The sequence below is a fragment of the Caretta caretta genome, chromosome 27 (genome assembly GCF_965140235.1).
Source record: "Caretta caretta isolate rCarCar2 chromosome 27, rCarCar1.hap1, whole genome shotgun sequence".
NCBI classification, from domain to species: domain Eukaryota; kingdom Metazoa; phylum Chordata; order Testudines; family Cheloniidae; genus Caretta; species Caretta caretta.
This window is the reverse complement of record NC_134232.1, coordinates 2,568,126-2,588,183: the sequence shown is the minus strand read 5'-3', so window position 1 is coordinate 2,588,183 and position 20,058 is coordinate 2,568,126. Positions and strand designations below refer to the sequence as shown.

Sequence of the window (20,058 nt, the reverse complement as noted above, 5' to 3'; positions counted from 1 at the left end):
AAACTGAAGATGCCCTTTGCTGCACAGTTGCAAGTTGCCACTTGGAAACTATTTAAGGGCTAATCTTCAAGAGTCTGGATCAGGGATGGCCAAACTTACTGACCCTCTGATCCACACACGACAATCTTCAAAAGTTCGAGAGCTGGGGCACGTCTGTGGCGGGGTTAGGGGCTTCCGCCCTGCAGGGTCAGGAGGCCTCAGGCTGAAGCCCCTCGCCCCCGCCCCGCTGCAGGGCTGAAGCCCCAAGCCATAGGCACCAACTTTTCCCAGCACTGGTGGGTACTCGAACCTCCCCCCCTGCCCCGGCCCCACCCCGACTCCACCCTGCCCCACCCCTGCCCCCATTCCCAGCCCTTCCCCAAAGTCCCCGCCCCCTCCCTGCCCCTATTGGACTCCTTTTCCAAATCCCCGCCCCAGCCCCACCTCTTCCCCGAGCATGCCACATTCCCCCTCCTCCACCCTCCACCCAGGTGTTTCACGGCAGCAAGCGCTGGGAGCGAGGGGGAGAAGCGGGGACACTGCGCGCTCAGGGGAGGAGGCGGCGCGCAGGCGGAGGTGAGCTGGGGCGGTGGGGTGGGGAGCTGCCGGTGGGTGCAGAGCACCCACCAAGTTTTCCCCATGGGTGCTCCAGCCCCGAAGCACCCAGGGAGTCGGCACCTATGCCCCGAGCTCCCCAAAACAGTCTGGTAGGCAGAGAATGGGGGGAAGAAGGCATGGGGGGCTCAGAGAGCCACACTTCAACTGTAAAAGAGCCACATGCAGCTCACCAGTCATAGTTTGGCCACCCCTGGTCTAGATAAACATCTTGCACATCAAAGAAAGTGGTTTCTTTTGAATTTTTGCATGGAAAGCCTGATCTTTGTGGGTACATATATTGTTTGATTTTGACTCTTTAAACTTTGCTCAAAACACTTCCTAAATAAATGGGTTTGGTATTAATCTGTTTGGGCCCTTCATTGCATGCTAACTCCTGCTCCTGTTGCAAAAACTCCCATGAACTCTGATGTGCTGAATACATTGGCAAATATTGACCATCAGGTTAATATCTAGAAATAGCAACCCACTGACATAATGTAACAATCAGTACTGCATTTCTATCAGCTCCATGTAGTTTCACAACCCACTGTGTTAGAATCAGGTAATTTTCTCCTTTTGAATATAAATGTAGTGTGCATTTTTTAATACGAGGAGAACGCTTTAACGGTGCATGCACGGCTGTTCGAACTGGAGTAACTTCCTTTCAAATATACGTTCTGTGCGTGGAGCTCGCTTTAAAGAAGACTAATAGGGATTCTAATTTTCAGGTTGCATGCATTGCTAGCAGGTCTCAGCTATGAAGCTTGTACATAAAGATTTGAATTTTGTTTTCAGGTTTCACGTGAATAGAATGCTGGGTACAAATACTTCACGGCACAATTATACTCCACGTGTTTTGCTTTCAAACTGACAGATTGAACATTTGATGTTGCCAGACAGTGGGTGGACTGAATTTTTAAATGTGTTGAACTTGAAGGTAACAATCCAGGTTTAAATATGCTGCTGAATGTCAATTTTTGAAAGTATTCACCTCCAGGGCCAAATTCTGCCATCATTAGTTAAGCAAAGCTCCCATGGGCTTTCTGCTCAAGTGAGGACAACAGACTTTGGCCCTAGTTTAAATTGCTGCCTTAAACGGTTGGGCTAAACTATCTCACATGTGAGGGTGATTTATATCTAGGGTTTTTGTCTCTACTGGTGGCGCAAATCCACACATTACCTCGATATTGGTGCATATAACAAAATTCATTCCACACATGGATGAAAAAAGTTAGAGGAAACATCAGTTACTTCCCGTGTCTTACATACGACACACCTGTCAATACACCCCAGAATGCTATTAGCCTTTTTGCAGCTGCATCAGATTGTTGGCTTATATTTAATTTGTGATCCACTCGAACCCCCAGAGCCTTTCAGCAGTATTGCCACCTCTCCAGTTATTCCCCAGTTTGTAGGTGTGATTCGATTTTTCCTTCCTAAGAAGCAAGAGGAAGATGAAGGACAGAGTAGACCCGTTACTCAATGAGGGGGTAAAGACAATAACAAAAAATGTGGAAATGGCCGAAGTGCTAAATTACTTTTTTGTTTCAGTTTCCCCAAAAAGATTAGTAGCGATCAGACATTTTACATAGTGAACACCAGTGAAAATGAAGTGGGATCACAGTGGTTCACAGTTTCGCTGGAAGAGCGTATTGAGTGGGGTCCCACAGGAATTGGTTGTGGATCCAGTTCTGTTCAATATTTTCATAAAGGATTTAGATAATGGCATAGAGAGTATATTTATACAGTTTGCAGACAATATCAAGCTGGGAGGGGTTGCAAGTGCTTTGGAGGACAGGATTAAAATTCAACATGATCTGGACAAACTGGAGAAATGATCTGAAGTAAATACTGTAGGATGAAATTCAATACGGACAAATGCAAAGTACTCCATTTAGGAAGGAACAATCAGTTGCACACATACAAAATGGGAAATGACTACCTAGGAAGGAGAACTGCAGAAAGGGATCTGGAGGTTATAGTGGATCACAAGCTAAATATGAGTCAATAGTGCAACACTGTTGCAAAAAAAGCAAACATCATTTTGGGATGTATTAGCAGGAGTGTTGTAAGCAAGACACGAGGAGTAATTCTTCCGCTCTACTCCACACTGATTAGGCCTCAGCTGGAGTACTGTGTCCAGTTCTGGGTGCCACATTTCAGGAAAGATGTGGACAAATTGAAAAAAGTCCAGAGAAGAGCAACAAAAATGATTAAAGATAGATAAGATCTAGAAAACATGTCCTATGAGGAAAGATTGAAAAAAATGGGTTTGTTTAGCCGGGAGAAGAGAAGACTGAGGGGGGACATAACAGTTTTCAAGTACACAAAAATTATTACAAGGAGGAGGGAGGTAAATTGTTTTCATTAACCTCTGAGGACAGGACAAGAAGAAATGGTCTTAAATTGCAGCAAGGGAGGTTTAGGTTGGACGCTCGGAGAATCTTCCTCACCATCAGCTTAGGTAAGTACTTGAACAAATTCCCTGGGGAGGTTGTGCAATCTTCATCATTGGAATTTTTAAGAACAGGTTAGACAAACACCTGTCACGAACGGCCTAGTTATTACATAGTCCTGCTTTGTGTGCAGGGGACTGGAGTAGATGACCTGTTGAGATCCCTTCCAGTCCTATGATTCTATGATTCTTCTTTGCACTTTTCAGAGTAACAGCCGTGTTAGTCTGTATTCGCAAAAAGAAAAGGAGTACTTGTGGCACCTTAGAGACTAACCAATTTATTTGAGCACGAGCTTTCGTGAGCTACAGCATCCGATGAAGTGAGCTGTAGCTCACGAAAGCTCATGCTCAAATAAATTGGTTAGTCTCTAAGGTGCCACAAGTACTCCTTTTCTTTCTTTGCACTTATCTCTATTAAATTTCATCTTGTTGATTTTAGACCAATCCTCCAATATGTCAGGTTTGTTTTGAATTCTAATCCTGTCCTCAAAAGTGTGTGCAACCCCTGTCAGCTTGGTGCCATCTTCAAATTTTATAAATATACTCTCCACTCCATTATCCAAGTCATTAATTAAAATACTGAATATTACTGGACCGAGAACTGACCCCTCTGGGAACCCACTAGATACAACCTCCCAGTTTCACAGCGAACCACTGATAACTACTCTTTGAGTACGGTCTTTCAACTGGTTATGCACCCACCTTGTAGTGATTTCATCTAGACAACGTGTCCCTAGTTTGCTTATGAGACTGTCATGTGAAACTGTGTCAAAAGCCTCACTAAAATCAACATATATGACGCCTACTGGTTCCTCCCTATCCACTAGGCCAGTGACTCCGTCAAAGAAGGAAATAAGCTTGGTTTGGCCTGATTTGTTTTTGACAAATCCATGCTGGCTATTCCTTATAACCCTATAATCGTCTAGGTGCTTACAAACTGATTGTTTAATAATTTGCTCCAGTATCTTTCTCGGTATTGAAGTTAAGCTGACTGGTTTTTAATTCCTGGGTCCTCTTTATTCCCCCTTTTAAAGATACGTACTGTGTTTTGCCTTCTCCAATCCTCTGGGATCTCATCTGTCCTCCACGAGTTCTCAAAGATAATTGCTGACGGTCCCATGATTTCTTCAGCTAGTTCCTTAAGTCCCCTAGGATAAATTTCATCAGGCCCTGCCAACTTTAATACATCTAACTTATCTAAATATTCTTTAACCTGTTCTGTCCCTATTTTGGCTTGCCTTCCTTCCCCCTTGTTGTTAATATTAACTGTGTTGAGTAACATTTTTAACCCTTTTAGTAATTTGATCTAAACCGCAACAGGGTGGGACAAAAGGGGCAGCTGTCCCGGGGCCGGCGCGGAGCTGCCAGGAGCTCTGGGCCGTTTTAAATCACCACCAGAGCCCCGGGCGGCGTGGGCCAGGCAGTGCAAATGGGCTGGCTGGGGGAGGCTGACCCCCCCAGCCCCGCCCCTTCCACCAAGGCCCCACCCCTTCCACTTGAAGCTCCGCCCCTTCCAGGGGCCCAGAGCCAGGCCCCTGTACTGGTAAGTGTTTCATATTACTTTCACTCCTGGAGCCAGTGGATATGAAGAATGTGGTGTGTGGACTTGAGGTCAGGGTGGGGAGAGCTACAGATCAGATGAGGAGACAGAAGTACTGGGCAAAGAGACTGGGACTGGAATGAGAAGCTGAGGACTGGAGACTAGGACTGGATAGGCAAGGAGAACAGGATTGGGATGAGGAACCAGGGGTGGGGAAGAGACAGTACTGGGACAAGCACCGGTTGGAGGGGGTGAGGCAGAAGGGGTCAAGGTCAGTGGGAATGAGCAGAAGGGTATGTGTGCATCTCATGGGGTTGCTGGCCCCTTTAAGGGGTGTCTGGACTCGGCCTGCCTGTGGTTACCTTATTTAAGGAGCCCATTGGGCAGTTTATTGGACAATAAGCACCCGGATCTGATCAAAGGCCATCAGGGTACAGTGACAGGAGATGCTGAGAAGGAGACAAGCTCTTGGAAGAGAGAGGAGCTCCCAGAGAGCGCAGGCGCCGAGGAGCAGGACTGTGTGAGTCCAAGGGACAGGCTTTAGTTCAAGGCTCTTTGGCTTTAATAAGGCAGAACCCCAGCAAGGGGGTTTTGTGTTACATCAGTCAGTTAAGCCAGTAGATAAACTGGTGGACCTGGGAGCCCAACTGCAGGTGAGGAAGGACTTACTGCCAAAACATCTCAGTACGTTCCCACAGGTCTCTGGAGTAGGCAGAGTATTTCCTCCTCAAACCAAGCAGATAGTCCCATTTCTTCTGTCTCTCTTTTGGGTCAGAGAGGCTCTGTCTCAAGATTTGGGTTTCGCTTGGCTCCTCCAAACATCTGCTCCTTTAAGTGTTTCTTCTCATCCTCCATCTGTTCCAGTGGGGTCCTGAGACTGAGCGCCTGGAGCTAGAGAATGTCAAGTCTACCTTAGAGCAGCAGGTTGCCAAGATGGTGAAACAGCTGGAGGCGAACGCTAATGAACTCCCGACAGTAGCCTTTGAGGCAGTCACCCTACGCATTCTGGCAGAAGAGGCAGTGCTGAGTAGGAGTGTGGGACCAGGGCGCTGCAGCCATGTCAAGACATGCAATAAGATGGTGAGCGCAGAAATGGATTACCAGGAGGCGTGTGTTGATACACTGGGGTTGACTGACATGCTAGGCCTCCAGAAAGGCTTTCTGAGAGGAGCAGTCGACTGTTTGATGAAGGACTGGGTGTCCCATGGCACAGACGCCAAGGTCCTATGCACAACAGAAGCTGTGATAATGGCAACAGCTGACTTAGCTACACAGAAGACCTCTACAGTAAGGGACTGGGGCGAGCTGGAGGAGAAGGCTGTTACGGCTGATAGGAACCAGGCTGAAATCTTGGAACTGCAGATGCAATTGGCTGAGTATTGGCAGGAGCTGGAAGTGATGTGCTCTTCTTGGGAAAGGCTCATAGTGCAGGCTGTAAAGAGACCTGGGAACAGGAGTGTTTGCTGCTGCCCAGGGAGCTGACTAAGCTCCAGCCAGGGTTGAAGTCCCACATGGCTAAGAATGAAGAGCTGGAACCATGCAGGGCAAGGTCACTACGACAGGGAGATGGCTTGAGCAAGGAGGGACATCAGCCGGCTGAAGCTAAAAGCTGCCCTGCCAGGGTCTAAAAACCCAAGATCATGATGCTGCTGCAAGGCCAAGCAGCAACTGGACCCCTGCTACAAAGAAGGGGTTTAGTCCAAGGAAAGAGGAAGATCTGTACAGTACTATGGTCCCGAATATCATTCCAAATGTACTGTGAGTTGGGGAAGTGCAGAAACGGGGGTGGCTGTATGGAGTGGTTAGAGCTGTAGGAAAGAGGGTACAGTCTTTACTGTTTGGAGGTTGGGCTTGGACAAAGACGTTTTCAGTTCTGATGGCAGCCCTCATGTTTGTATCCAGGGAGGCTCCCCCCAAGAGCCCAAGCAGTGTTCAGTTCAACCAGGGTGAAAGTCAGTGCTGTTGACTGCAACAGAAGTAGCTGGGTTACTAGATATTCGGACATTGCACGGGCAGCCTTCGTTCTGGCATTTCCTGACTTCTGAGTGGGGGACTTTCAAATTGGATGCTGTTCTTTTAACAGAGTTTTTTGTGTGTAATTGGGATACACCTCACATAGATGTTGTGAAGTTTAATTTATTAACGTTTGTGATCCTCACATGACAGTTGCTGTGGAAGAGAAAAATATGACTATACATTTTATATTTTATCTGAAAAAGGGGCCTTGCCCAAATACACATTTATCACTAGCTAGCCTCTCTAATGATACTTTGATAAGATGCTTTTGACCTGAGTCTCTCGAAGTGCTTACCAAGGCAGGCAAGTATTATCGCCATTTGACAGATAGGAAACTGAAGGGCAGTGACTTGACTTAAGCTTTGTCTTCACCATTTTTTTTACCATGTGATAACTAAAACATGGTAACATCCTCGTGTGGACACGGCAGTTGTGCTTGTCATATGTCAGCTGCTCGAGGCGAGCCCTGCTGTTTACCTTGACCTGTTAACACTTGTGAGAATGACATTACTGCCTTGCCCACACTAGGATGTCACCATGTGTTATTGCTGGGTCTTAGCTTACATGTGATGAAAAAATTATCTTTTGTCCCAGGTGTGGACACACCCTTAAAGACTCCACCATGTCCCTGGCAACTTGGTCCAGTGGTTCATTGTTCCTGATAGAAAAGGGGTGTATAGGAGACATTATGGGCAAGGGGTTTGTAATAATATTGTAGCAATCCAGCATGCCTGGAGAAATCGAGGTGGGTTACCAACGTCTCACGTTTGTGGAGAATCCTTTGGCAGGAAGATCTGGGCTGGCAAAATGCATTTTTAATCACGAATTTTATGACTTGAGGACACTACCTGGTGGAGGAGGGGGGCATTTAGCTCTTGGATGCGCGAGAACTTGCTTTGTTACTGGACCAGAAAACAATCATTTGTATTTAATATGATCCTATAAAGGACAAGTGTCCATAGCTAGCGTTGGATGCTTCAGGGAGCCCAGGGCAGGAAGGGTACATTTGAATGTAAATCTGTAGCTGACAAAACCTTTTGTGGCTAACACTGAAAAGGCTGTTGTAATGGGGTAGTCTGCCCCTTTAAGGGCCGGGGGTCTGGGGCCAACCAGCCCTGTTCGGAGGCAGAGCCCCTTTAGGAACAGGTGTTTGGGCCCGGGAGAGGGGACCATCAGACCCAGCTCAGAAGGAGTCAGTTGCTTCCTATAAAGGTCTTGGGGACTGAACCTGTGTCTCCCCCCATCCCCTGGTGAGTGCCCTGACCAGCTGGACTCTCTCCTCGGCCCACTGCATATTTAATCATTTATCCCCAGTGGCGCAGCTTCCACTGGAGAGACTGAGGGAGCCCCCATCGCAATATCCCAGAGCTCAGTGACCAGGGCAATCTCGTGATGGGGGGAGACCCCTATTCAAGCCCATCTCCATGATCTCCAGGGGGTGTCAAGAGCTGAGAAGAGGATGGTCAGGCCTAGTGCTTGGAGCAGCAGCTGTCAGGCCTAGTGGTCGGGCCGGGGACAGTAGCCATGGGTCAGAGCAGGAATTAGGAACGGGGCTGGAACAAGGCTGGAGCAGGAGCAGTCTGCCAGCACCACCACGTGGTCGGGGATACTCCCGGCGAGGTAGCGACACTGAGCAGACTGGAGTGGGCTGCTCTGTATCCCTGGCGTTGGGGTCACCGGCTTAGACCTGCGCCTGTGGCTTGGCTGAGCCCTGGCTCGTTGACGTGGAGCCCTGGCAGAGGGGAGACTGATCAGCTCAGCAGCACTCTTCAGGCTCAGAGCTGACTCACTGCAGCGGGGATTGAACCTGGGTCTCCGGCACCCCGGGCGAGCCCCACAAACCTGACGTTTAGCATGACCACCAACTCTTCACCAGCATGGCGGCAAACACCAGCTCCGATAGATGGTTCACAGCTTGGAATCCCAAGCAGAGGTTGGCACGTCTCTCGGACCCAGAGTAAGGCACTTGCCTCCCTTTGAGGGATGGGGCTATGGCCACACTCTTCCTCTGGGCATTTCCTGCTGGCTAGCTTTGGCAGCTCCCCATTCAGCATGCTGGCTGTGGTGGATCCCTTCTTTGGGTGCCTGTCTCTGCCCAGGCATTATGTAGGGAGCCTGGGGGCCTAACTCTGGGCTATGGACTCCACTGGGAGGCAAGGACCTAGGTCCCTTTTTGGATTTAGCCCTTAGGCCCCTGTTGTAGGAGCGGAGAGAGAAGAGATGCCAGAGGTGGGTTTTCAAACGCACTCACTGTGAAGCAAATGGCAAAACTCCCATTGACTCCAATGGAAGCAGAGACTGGCAAGGCTGCTCTTTGGAAAGTCCCACCCCATGTTCTTCCGCAGAGAGCAAGTCCTGCCCGGATGCCTCCCAGTGAACTGAGTTCTGTCTCCAGCACATAAACTCCCAGCACTCAGCTGGGCAGATCCTCAAATCCATGTGGGGCCCACTGCATGGCTACAAGGATCCATCTCCTGGGCCAGGGCCTTAGAAAACTCTCCTGCAGTCAGATCCATGCAGGCAAAAACTCCCCAGACTTCAGTGGGAGCTGTGCCGGTGGGCAGAGTGCACACGTGTGTAATGACTAGCCCCAGGACTCGGATTCGATAGGGAAGGGAGAATCTTGTGCTGCGAGCAGAAAGGAGAGCTGGGTTGTGGATAACTTATCAGACGGATTTTGGTATCTTTAGGCATGGATACATTGCCGCCCATTATTAACCCTGTGTGTCTGAGAACCATTCTGGCGGTGACCGCCCCCCATCTCTCCAGGCCTAGCAGCAGCGACTCAAATCATAGAATCATAGAATATCAGGGTTGGAAGGGACCTCAGGAGGTCATCTAGTCCAACCCCCTGCTCGAAGCAGGACCAATCCCCAATTAAATCATCCCAGCCAGGGCTTTGTCAAGCCTGACCTTAAAAATTTCTAAGGAAGGAGATTCCACCACCTCCCTAGGCAACGCATTCCAGTGTTTCACCACCCTCCTAGTGAAAAAGTTTTTCCTAATATCCAACCTAAACCTCCCCCACTGCAACTTGAGACCATTACTCCTTGTTCTGTCCTCTTCTACCACTGAGAATAGTCTAGAACCATCCTCTCTGGAACCACCTCTCAGGTAGTTGAAAGCAGCTACCAAATCCCCCCTCATTCTTCTCTTCTGCAGACTAAACAATCCCAGTTCCCTCAGCCTCTCCTCATAAGTCATGTGTTCCAGACCCCTAATCATTTTTGTTGCCCTTTGCTGGACTCTCTCCAATTTATCCACATCCTTCTTGTAGTGTGGGGCCCAAAACTGGACACAGTACTCCAGATGAGGCCTCACCAATGTTGAATAGAGGGGAACGATCACGTCTCTCGATCTGCTCGCTATGCCCCTACTTATACATCCCAAAATGCCATTGGCCTTCTTGGCAACAAGGGCACACTGCTGACTCATATCCAGCTTCTCGTCCACTGTCACCCCTAGGTCCTTTTCCGCAGAACTGCTGCCTAGCTATTCGGTCCCTAGTCTGTAGCTGTGCATTGGGTTCTTCCGTCCTAAGTGCAGGATCCTGCACTTATCCTTATTGAACCTCATCAGATTTCTTTTGGCCCAATCCTCCAATTTGTCTAGGTCCCTCTGTATCCTATCCCTGCCCTCCACCGTATCTACCACTCCTCCCAGTTTAGTATCATCCGCAAATTTGCTGAGAGTGCAATCCACACCATCCTCCAGATCATTTATGAAGATATTGAACAAAACCGGCCCCAGGACCGACCCCTGGGGCACTCCACTTGACACCGGCTGCCAACTAGACATGGAGCCATTGATCACTACCCGTTGAGCCCGACAATCTAGCCAACTTTCTACCCATCTTAAATGCACCGGTTTGTTGGTAGTACAAGAATTGCAGCAGCGTGGGAACAAGGTCCAGTCGTACCCAGGGTGCGAAGGAATCGTGCTGCTGAGTGCTCCAGAAGGAGGTGAAAACCTCGCCTCATTGCCCCTGCCTTGAGGGGATGGCAACTGTGCAAGGGAGCTATGGGTCCTGGTCCAGTCCCAGGGATGCCCCATATGCCATCCACAGCCACAGAGTCACGGATGCAGAGACACGGGCAGAAGGGAGCATTGTGATCATCAGTCTGCCCTCCTGGGTGACACAGGTCAGAGACCTGCCCTGAATTAATACCTGGTTGAACTAGAGCAGATCCAGTCTTGATTTAACACTTTCTAGTGCTGGAGAAGCTCTTGGGTCGTCATTCCAAAGGTTAATTATCCTCCCTGTTAAAAATGTGCCTTATTTCTAGTCTGGATTTGTCTTGCTTCGACTTCCAGCCATTGGCTCATGTTATCCCTTTGTCTGCTGGACTGAAGAGCCCTTTGCCACATTTCCGTTCCCCACACAGGTACTTACAGGCTGTGATCAAGTCGCCCATTAGCCCTCTCCTTGTTAAACTAACCAGTGAGCTCCTTAAGTCTATAGCATGCTAAGCATTTGTTCACATCCTTTAATCATTCTTGTGGCTCTTCGCTGACCCCTCTCCAATTTATCAACATCCTTCACCAGAACTGGACACAGGATCCCAGCAACAGTCACACCAGTGCCAGATACAGAGATAAAATAACCGCTCGGCTCCTACTTGATTCCCTTGTTCATGTTTCCCAGGGTGGCATTAGCTCTTTTGGCCACAGCGTCACACTGGGAGCTCGTGGTCAGCTCATTATCTACCACGATTCCCAAATCTTGTTCAGAGTCGCAGCTTCGCAGGATAGAGTCCCCCACCCTGTACATACGGCCGACAGCCCTTGTTCCTAGGGGGGACATTTACATTTGGGCAGTCTGAACTGCGATGTGTTTGCTCTTCCCCGCCTACCAAGCAATCCAGCTCACTCTGTATCAGTGACCTTGGCCTTTTCATGATTTACCATTCCCCCAATTTTGTGTCATCTGCATATTTTCTCAGCAATGATTTTATATTTTTTTCAGGTCATTGATAAAAATCTTAAATAGCTTGGGGCAGGGGTTCTCCACCTTTTTCTTCCCAAGGCCCCCCCAAGATGCTATAAAAACTCCATGGCCCACCTGTGTCACAACAACTGGTTTTCTGCATATAAAAGTCAGGGATGGCGTTGGGGATAGCGAACAGGGCAATTGCCTGGGACCCCATGCCAGAGGCCCCCCTGCGAAGCTAAGTTGCTCCAGCTTTGGCTTCAGCTTTGGGTGGCAGGGCTCAGAGCCATGGGCTTCGGCTTTCTTCCCTGAGACCCAGCGAGTCTCATGCTGGCTGTGCTTGGAGGAGACCCTGAAACCTGCTCACGGTCCCCTGGGAGCCCCGGACTTTGGTGAGAACCACTGGCGTAAGGCCAAGAACCGATCTTTGAGGGACCCCACTAGAAACACACCCGTAGAATGTGAGACCTATCAGTTAGCCAGTTTTTAATCCATGTAATGGTGCCATGTTGATTTTGTATCGTTCTAGTTTCTTAGGATACTGTGCAGTACCAAGTCAAACGCCTAACAGAAGTTCAAGTATATTACATCAGCACTATTACCTTTATCTACCCAACTTGTAATGTCACCAAAAGATATCAAGTTAGTTTGACAGGAGCTCTTTCCCATAAACTCACATTGGTGGGCATTAATTATATTACCCTTGTTTAATTCTTTACTAATTGAGGACTAGATGAGCCTTCTATTATTTTGCTGGGGGTCAGTGTCAGGCTGACAGGCCTATAACTACCTAGGTTGTCCCATTTATCTTTTTCACATATTGGCACGTTAGCTTTCTTCCAGTCCTCTAGAACGTCCCCTGGGTTCCAAGACTGACAGAAAATCAACATTAATGGTTCAGAAAGCTCCTAAGCCAGCTCTTTTAAAATTCTTGATTGCAAGTTATCCAAACCTGCTGATTTAAAGATGTCTAACTTTAGTAGCTGCTGTTTAACATCTTCCTGAATTACTGCTGGAATGGAAAGGTTTTCATCATCACCATGTGATGTGACCGTGTCATCTGGCTTTTCCTCAACTGCGGAACAGGAACATTTATGCTAACATGTGCTCCCTATCTAAGTAATAGACCACATTTCCCAGAACCAGCAACAGAATCTAGGTACCCTGAGACTGGTAACCACTAGATTAGACCATTCCCTATTCCCCAGCAATAGAACCCAGGAATCTGGAGCCCCAGGCCTTGCTGTAACCAGTAGATCACATTGCCCCCGATTCTCCAGACTGGGACTATAACCTGAGTCCTGCCATCCCTGCCTGGCTCTCGACCACACTCCCCTCCCTTAAGAATGCCACCAGCATCCCCCAGGCCGGTGCGTCTAGCCCAGCCAGGTTTGTCTGAGTCTCCGTGTCCAGTGAGTGAGGCTGAGGAGGGTGTGTGAGAGGAAAGTCCCTTTGGAGGCCTAGCGACTGGGGAAAGCGCAGTGCCGGCCACCATGACACAGGCTGAAGCAACGCGGTCTCTTTGTTTACTTCCTCCACTGTGATTTCCTCACGGTCTATATATAGCTCAGGGCCACAGCTTGCGCGGCCAGCTCCAGGCTGCCATCAGATCTGCTTCCATTGCTCCAGCCAGGCTGCAGGCGCAGGGTCAGCCAGGAACCCTCCCAGCTGACAGCAAGGCCTGGAGAGCCAGTGGTTAAATAAAACAAAAGCAAAAGGAAATCGATTAAATCCTTGCGGGGGGCAGGTTTGGTGAGGGGACATGGGCAATGCTCCTCACCTGTGTGTGTCTGCGCCGGGGTGGCCTGGAACTCAGGGCCCACAGCACGGCTTCCTCCGACAGGCATCATGGCAGGACTTACCGGTGTCTCCATTGTCTAATTTTGTGCATCTTCTCTTCTCTTCTCCTGCTCTGCGTTGCTGGAGGGGGATTCTAAAACAAGCCAAATCTCCGCTGTCACACACGCTCCACCCGGGGGTGCTTCCCTGCCGTGATCACAAGGCTCCAGCTGTTAGCTGCTGCAGAGCTGAGTGCAGTGAGGCGAGGAAGTGGGAGAGACGTGTGGGCCCTGGCCTCTCCCGACTCTTCTTTCCTCTTTGCAGGTGATGGCCATCCACGTGCCCCTTGCCCACCGGCCAGAGAGAAAATCCCCAGGATGCCGCCTGCTCTCCACAGGCCCCGCCCCGGCCCAGCTGCTGATCACATCTCAGGGTCTCTTGCTTTTGTGTGTCACTGGCTGACAGTGAGAGACTGACAGATGCTCCAAAGTTGTAGCCACAGCATCTTGCGCAACGTGGCTGAGTGGCAGAGACAAGACAGGGATGCCAGGGCCTTGTGGTTTTCCGGGGGAAGGTTTCCGTGGAGGCCACAAGGAAGCTCTGATCAAGAGCAATGTGCACTCAAGGGCTGGCACCCTCAGCCCTTAAAGGAAATCTCCTGTCTCTGTGGGTGGGGGCCCTGAGCAGAGCCCCCTGCACCCCTTCCCCGCAGCAGTGCCAGGCTCTGGCCACACCCCAGGCGCTGGCTCTGAGGGGAAGGGACATCACGTTGGGCCCTGGCAGATGTGCCTTTGTGGAGCTGAAGGTGGCACAGTGTGCTAGACTCCCACCGCCTTGCAAAGAGCCTCTCTCCCTGGACTCTGGAAGTCATAATTCTCCCCACAGCCCCACAGGAAGGCCAAGGCTGTGAGGTTCCTGGGACGGCCTCCCTGCTTCCTCACACAAAGCTTGGGCGACCTCACGGCTTCCTGGTGGGCTGGCAGATGTGGGCAGAGTCCCTGGCGTGATGACCCAGGAACAGCAGAACCTGCGTTTATTACTGGCAGAGGGACAGAGCCAGCTCCCCGCATGGGGCTGACGCCAAAACACTGTCCCTGTCTCTGAGCAGGAAGCATCCCCTCCCCTGCTTCCTCTCAGGGCACGGCCGGGGCCCTGCCCTTCCCCTCCAGGAAGACCCAGCCAATGCAGTGACTCGATCACGATGCTGCCCCCTCCATCCAGGAACCTCCACGGCCCTTGGAAGCCCTGATGCCCTGAGGCTCATGCCCTGTGCAGTAGGTCCCATCCCCACTGGGCAGGTGGGTCACAGATGGACCTGCTCAGTCACACAGGAGGGGGGAACAGAACCCAAGTCTAGCCCTCTGCCTTGGCCAGGAGACCATCCTTGCAGCTGCTGAGCCTGTGGCCCCGTCTCAGCTCTGCCCTGGAACCGGACTGGGGTAAAATGTTACCCCCCCCCCCCCCTCGGCTTCAGCCACGGCCTTGGCCCGGCCTCTCCCTTTCTCTCCATCCGCCCCGTGGCTGTGTCCCCGTTACTCTGTGCACTCTCCACAGCATCCTGATGAGTGCTGGCCAAGTGCCGGCCCTGCCTTCCTTCGAACCCCGCCCCAGCCGGACGATCCCAGGCCCCGCGGGGCTTCTTCCCGAGCGTACGGCGTGGTAGGGCCCGCACACTGTGACCATCTGGGGACGGGAATCTGTGGGCCAGGCACATTTGGTCCATGGCCCAGCACCATTCGCCCTACTCCTGCCTAGGGTTGGCATCTTTCCAATCGCACAAAACCGAACACCCCAGCCCCGCCCCTGCCCCGAGGCCCTGCCCCTTCCCACCCCTTCCCCAATGTACCGCCCCCCACTCACTACATTCCCCCTCCCTCAGTGGTTCGCTTTCCCCCACCCTCACTCACTTTCACTGGGCTGGGGCAGGGAGTTGGGGTGCCGGAGAGGGTGAGGGCTCCAGCTGGGGGTGCGGGCCCTGGGGTGGGGCTGGGGATGAGGGGCTTGGGGTGCAGGAGGGGGCTCCAGGCTGGGGGGTGGGGCCATGGGATTCGGAGTGCAGGAGGGGGCTGCGGGTTGAGGCGGGGGTTGGGGTGCAGGAGGCAGTACAGGCCCTGGGTGGGGCTGGGGATGAGGGGTTTGGGGTGCAGGAGGGGGCTCCGGGTTTGGAGGGGGGCTCAGGGTTGGGGTGCAGGCTTACCTCGGGCAGCTCCTAGTCAGCAGTGTTGCAGGACTACGGCAGGCTAGTCCCTACCTGTCCTGGCACCGCCCTGGAAGTGGCTGGCAGGTCTGGCTCTTAGGCGGGGGGAACGGGACAGGAGGCGCCATGTACTGCTCTCACCCACAGGCTCCGCCCCATCTCCCATTGGCTGCGGTTCCTGGCCAATGGGAGTGTGGAGCTGGTGCTTGGGGTGGGGGCAGCGCGCGGAGACCCGTGGTCCCCCCGCCTAGGAGCCAGATCTGCTGGATGCTTCCCGGGCGCAGCACTAGCCTGCCTTAGCTCTGCAGCACTGCTGACTGGTCTTTTAATGGCCCGGTTGGTGGTGCTGCCAGGAGCTGCCAGGGTCGCTTTTCGACCGGATGTTGCAGTTGAAAATCAGACACCTGGCGACCCTATTCCTGCCCTGGGATAACGCAGATGGGCTGAGCGTGGGGCTGTAGCAGCCCAGATCCTGGGCCCCAAAGCATTCTGCCTGCCCTGGGCAGAGCTGAGATCAGCCAGTAGGAGTGCAAGTCAGGAGAGCTGGGCTCTGCACTGACTTACTGCATGACCTTGAAAAACAACGGCCCCCGTCATATTCAAGGTGAATATTCATTAGCAGAGCCCCAAGTCAAATGCTGGAAATGGCACCATTAACAGGGAGGGTGACTAACTGCTGGACCAAACACCAAGGGAGTCTTCAGAGCCAGGCCGGAGGCTTTCGGGAAGATGCTTTGACCAAACAAGCTACTGGACTCAGTACTGGGGTGACGGGGGGAAACTCTGAATTGCGATTTACCAGAGTTCCGACCAGGTGATCTAATGGGTCCGTCCGGCCTTAAACTCTGTGAATCTACAGCGTGGTGACTGCACTGTCCAACCGAGCAATCCTGGTGCCCTCAGCAAGTTCTTACACGCACAAGAGGGAAGGCTGGTCAGGTGACGGGTTCTCGATTCTCGAACCTCCACTTGGACAAACTCTGATCAGCCCGCGTGGTTGTGGAGACACCTGGGCTGCAAGCGGGTGCTCACAGTGGCTGAGATGCCACCTTCTTCTTTCTGCTCACAAACCCACCCTGAGCTTTGCAGGTGGCTCTCTTCTTCGTAGCTATTTGCTGGCTGGTGTCAAGCCGCTCCCATCCCTGGAGCTGTTCATTGGCTCTTTGCGGTGTGTCATTCGTCACTTGGTATCACGTCTGCTTTCTGACTGGGTGGATGGAACTTTTTAAAGCAGGAGAATAGCCACCAATGACCATTCTTCTTCACCCCCCAAATTCCCGTCTCCACTCAAAGGGGAGTGTCAGAACAATGTACGGCCATTCCCCCTTGAGATGTTTGCAAGGCCGGGTCCCCAGGGGCACGGCTGTGGGTCAGGATCCAAGCAGGTATTGCCAAAGAATCTTGCACAAATCCACTAGCACTAGCTAGCGTCAAGGACATAGGTTCTGTGTTCAAGGTGCATTCACGCTCTGCGTTGGGAGGAGGAATACAAAGCCCCAGCACTCCGCTCCTGTTAACTTCAGTGTCCCAGGTGCCTCATTAGCGCCTTGTCGGGCTCGCTTTGGGGAAGCTGGAGGGCTTTCAAGTTTCCTCCGCGCCTTCTCTTTTTATTCAGAGCATCTCCCCGCTCCGAGGGTGGTTTATTTGCAGTGATGAATGCAGCTGGCAGGCCGAATGACACAAATGCTCGTTGGACCTTGTTAGTGACAAGTCACCAGTTTGGGTTTCTTTGAGACTAACAAATGCTCTGTGTCCTAGGGTTTGACCTCCGCTCTCCTTTCCCGTCCGCGCGATGCCACATCCTAACCAGACTTGGCAGCTAATATTAAGGCTTCCTGACACGCAGTTAACTTCCAAAGCCTTGCTCCTCTTTTTGCATTGCATTGTATTGCGGGCTCAGCACTGGGGGAAGCTCAAAGTCTCTCTGGAAACAGGGCAGAGTATCTGGGGCCAGGTGTGAACTCCCAGCACCCTTCAGCACAAGGCTCGTCAGAGCCATCCCAGTCTGGCTCCAGTCAGCGAGGAAGGGGGTGGGCACCGCAGGGACCTGCATTGTCAGAGTGGCCCTGGGTTTGGTCACAGAACCACTTGCAGAGTTGCAAAGGCTCATTAAAGCCATTGTCATTCACTTCCTCAGACTAGACAAAACTCCCTGGACCTCAGGGAGTCAGGCACAGATCCCCAATGGGAGTTAGGTTCCTAAATACCTTCGGGCTCGGGCACCAACTCCCATGGGTTCAGAATGGCTAGCTTCCGTCAGCCCTTTGAAAATGGCAGTCTCCATGCTAATGGTGCCAAGCTCTTCATCCGACCCCTCCCACCTGGAATGAGGGCAAAGCACAGGCCTGTGAGTCAAGAGATGGGTAGCTCTGTCCCTGATGCTTCCCAAGTCTCTGCCCTGCTCCGTGCCTCAGTTTCCCCATCTGTCAAATGTCAATCACCATATTGCTCTTCTCCCCCCGGGGGGCTGTGAGGTTTATTTCATTCTTGTATGTGAACTGCTTTCAGATCTGCACGCCCAAGACAAGTTGTATTGTTGTTATTATATCTCCCCCGTGCACTGTCCTCCCCGACACCAGTCTTTGAGGGATACAGCCAGCCCCAGCTGTCACCAGCAGATACATCCAGCTGTCACAGGAATCCAGCACCTGGGCACTTGTTCTGAGAGAGCAGGCATGGCCCCACTGGGCCCCTCGGCTCCGGCACCCCTGCACGGAGCCTCTCGGTGGACTCCACCCAGACCCAGCAGATGAGACGCTCCAGTGCCTCTTCCTGACTTGCTTTTGCCCCTCTCCAGCCCATCGATGGGAGGGTCTCCCAAGTGCTTTCCAAAGCTGCCAGCCCCTGTGGGAGGCGTTTCTCCGTCTCTGGGCTCCCGTAGCGGCTCAGTGCACACAGGAGCCAAGGCTGAGGTTTCCCAAAGTGGCGAATCATTTTTGGGCTCCAAACGCAGACTCTTCTAAAGGGGCAAGTCAGTTTCCTAGGCCCAAGTAAGTGGCCACCCTGGAGGCCAGGTGTTGCAGTGGAGGGGTGGGGGCAAGAAACTCCCTCCCATCAGTATATGGCGCCCCCTTCAGTCTGCTTCCCGACATTGCTCTTTAGCCAAGCTAGCATTTCCTGGCCTTGTCCAGCTGAGCTGAGGAGTGGTATGGGGGTGGGGAGGGAGCAGGGAGCGAATTCCCCCTTGTGGGGAGCAGGCAGGGATGGTGTTTGAAGCTGCTCTGGGAGCAGGGAGGGAGACGGAGTCCCAGGATAAGGGTTAGTGGGATAAACACAAGGGGCCGTGCCCCGCCCCACCTGGCTAGCTCCCCCGGAGACACAGGCGGGGCAGAAACCAGGCAGTGTGGACAGGCTCCATTCGGGAAGTGGGAGGAACGGGGCTGTACAAAGCAAGTGTTACAACTGGAGGGAGGCTGGCTCAGTGGTCAGGGCTCTAGCCTGGGACTTGGGATAGCTGGGCTCAGTTCCCTGCTCTGCCACAGCCTGTGTGACCGTGGGCAAGTCAGTCAGTGCCTCAGTTTCCCATCTGAGGAGAAAGATGCTCTTGTTCTCCCATCCTGTGGAGCCCTGCGGGGCTGGGACCATTTCTTACTCTGTGTCCATGCAGCACCTAGCTGAGGAGGGCCCTGAACTGGGGCAGGGCCTCTCGCTGCTTCAAGTAAATAAGGACAATACTTCTCAATCGATCCCATTAAATGTTCCACTCCAGCCGGTGTCTCAGTGGCCCTTCACCTGCGTCTCAGTGGAGGGCTGGGAAGCCCTGATGTGCCCTGCCCTGGCACCCTGACGGAATGCGCTCGTTAACCTGGCTGCAAGCCGCCCGCCAACTGCAGTTGAGAGGCCTGCACAGGCGTCTGTCCGAACCAGCCCCGCCACCCGGAGACCCAGCTGAGCCTGCAAACAAAGCTCCAGTTCCTTCCCGCTGCTTTCCCAGAGCCCAGCCAGCTGTTAGACAAAGGACACACGGGGGGCACTTACCAGACTGGTTTGCCATGCTTCAAAGGAAACGACAGGACCCCCCAGCAAAACAGTGTGAGGTCCTGGATGCATGAAAAGCCAATTAGCTTAATGAAGTGAACCATTACAAGCTCCCGAGCTGCCTCTCCCCACGCTCTGGCCCAGATACTCTCCTGCCCAAGCCTCAACAGAGACGCTGCGTGGGCCAGCCCTGGGCCGCTCGGTAGCTCACCCTCTCTTGCGGGGAAGGAGCAGGGGGACAGACGGCTGCGGACCAAGGAATGCACTAACTGGCCCCCATGTGCCGGAGGCAGAGCATCGGAGAGCCCCCCCCTCCCCTCCCCCGCCTCAGCCAGGGAGGCATGTGGGGGAAGCTGGCCCTCCTGCTGCCTGAGCTCTCCTGCTCTGTGGGTAAATAGGGGCTGCCAGGCCAGCACCATTTGCTAGTAGCTGAAGCAGCTTCAGGGAGGGAAGAGCTCGCTTTGGAGTGAGCCCAGCATTCCCCAGGCGGGTCAGTTGCCAGAAGGGGACCAGGAGAATAGCTCCAAACCATCCCAGGCCAGGGGCCTGCTTAGACAGCCCCACACGGCCCTGGCCACGCTGCCAGA

The 20,058-nt window shown here is 52.5% G+C and overlaps 1 protein-coding gene across 1 annotated transcript in view; it reads right to left on the bottom strand.

Annotated features, from left to right (window-relative positions):
* The window catches only part of GJC1 (gap junction protein gamma 1), a 64,847-nt gene extending 45,357 nt beyond the window's left edge, over positions 1–19,490 (bottom strand). The window contains exon 1 of the mRNA XM_075123630.1: positions 19,472–19,490. The gene's annotated coding sequence lies outside the window, so the exon portion shown is untranslated. The remainder of the gene's footprint in view (positions 1–19,471) is intronic.
* Positions 19,491–20,058: the final 568 nt, after the last annotated feature.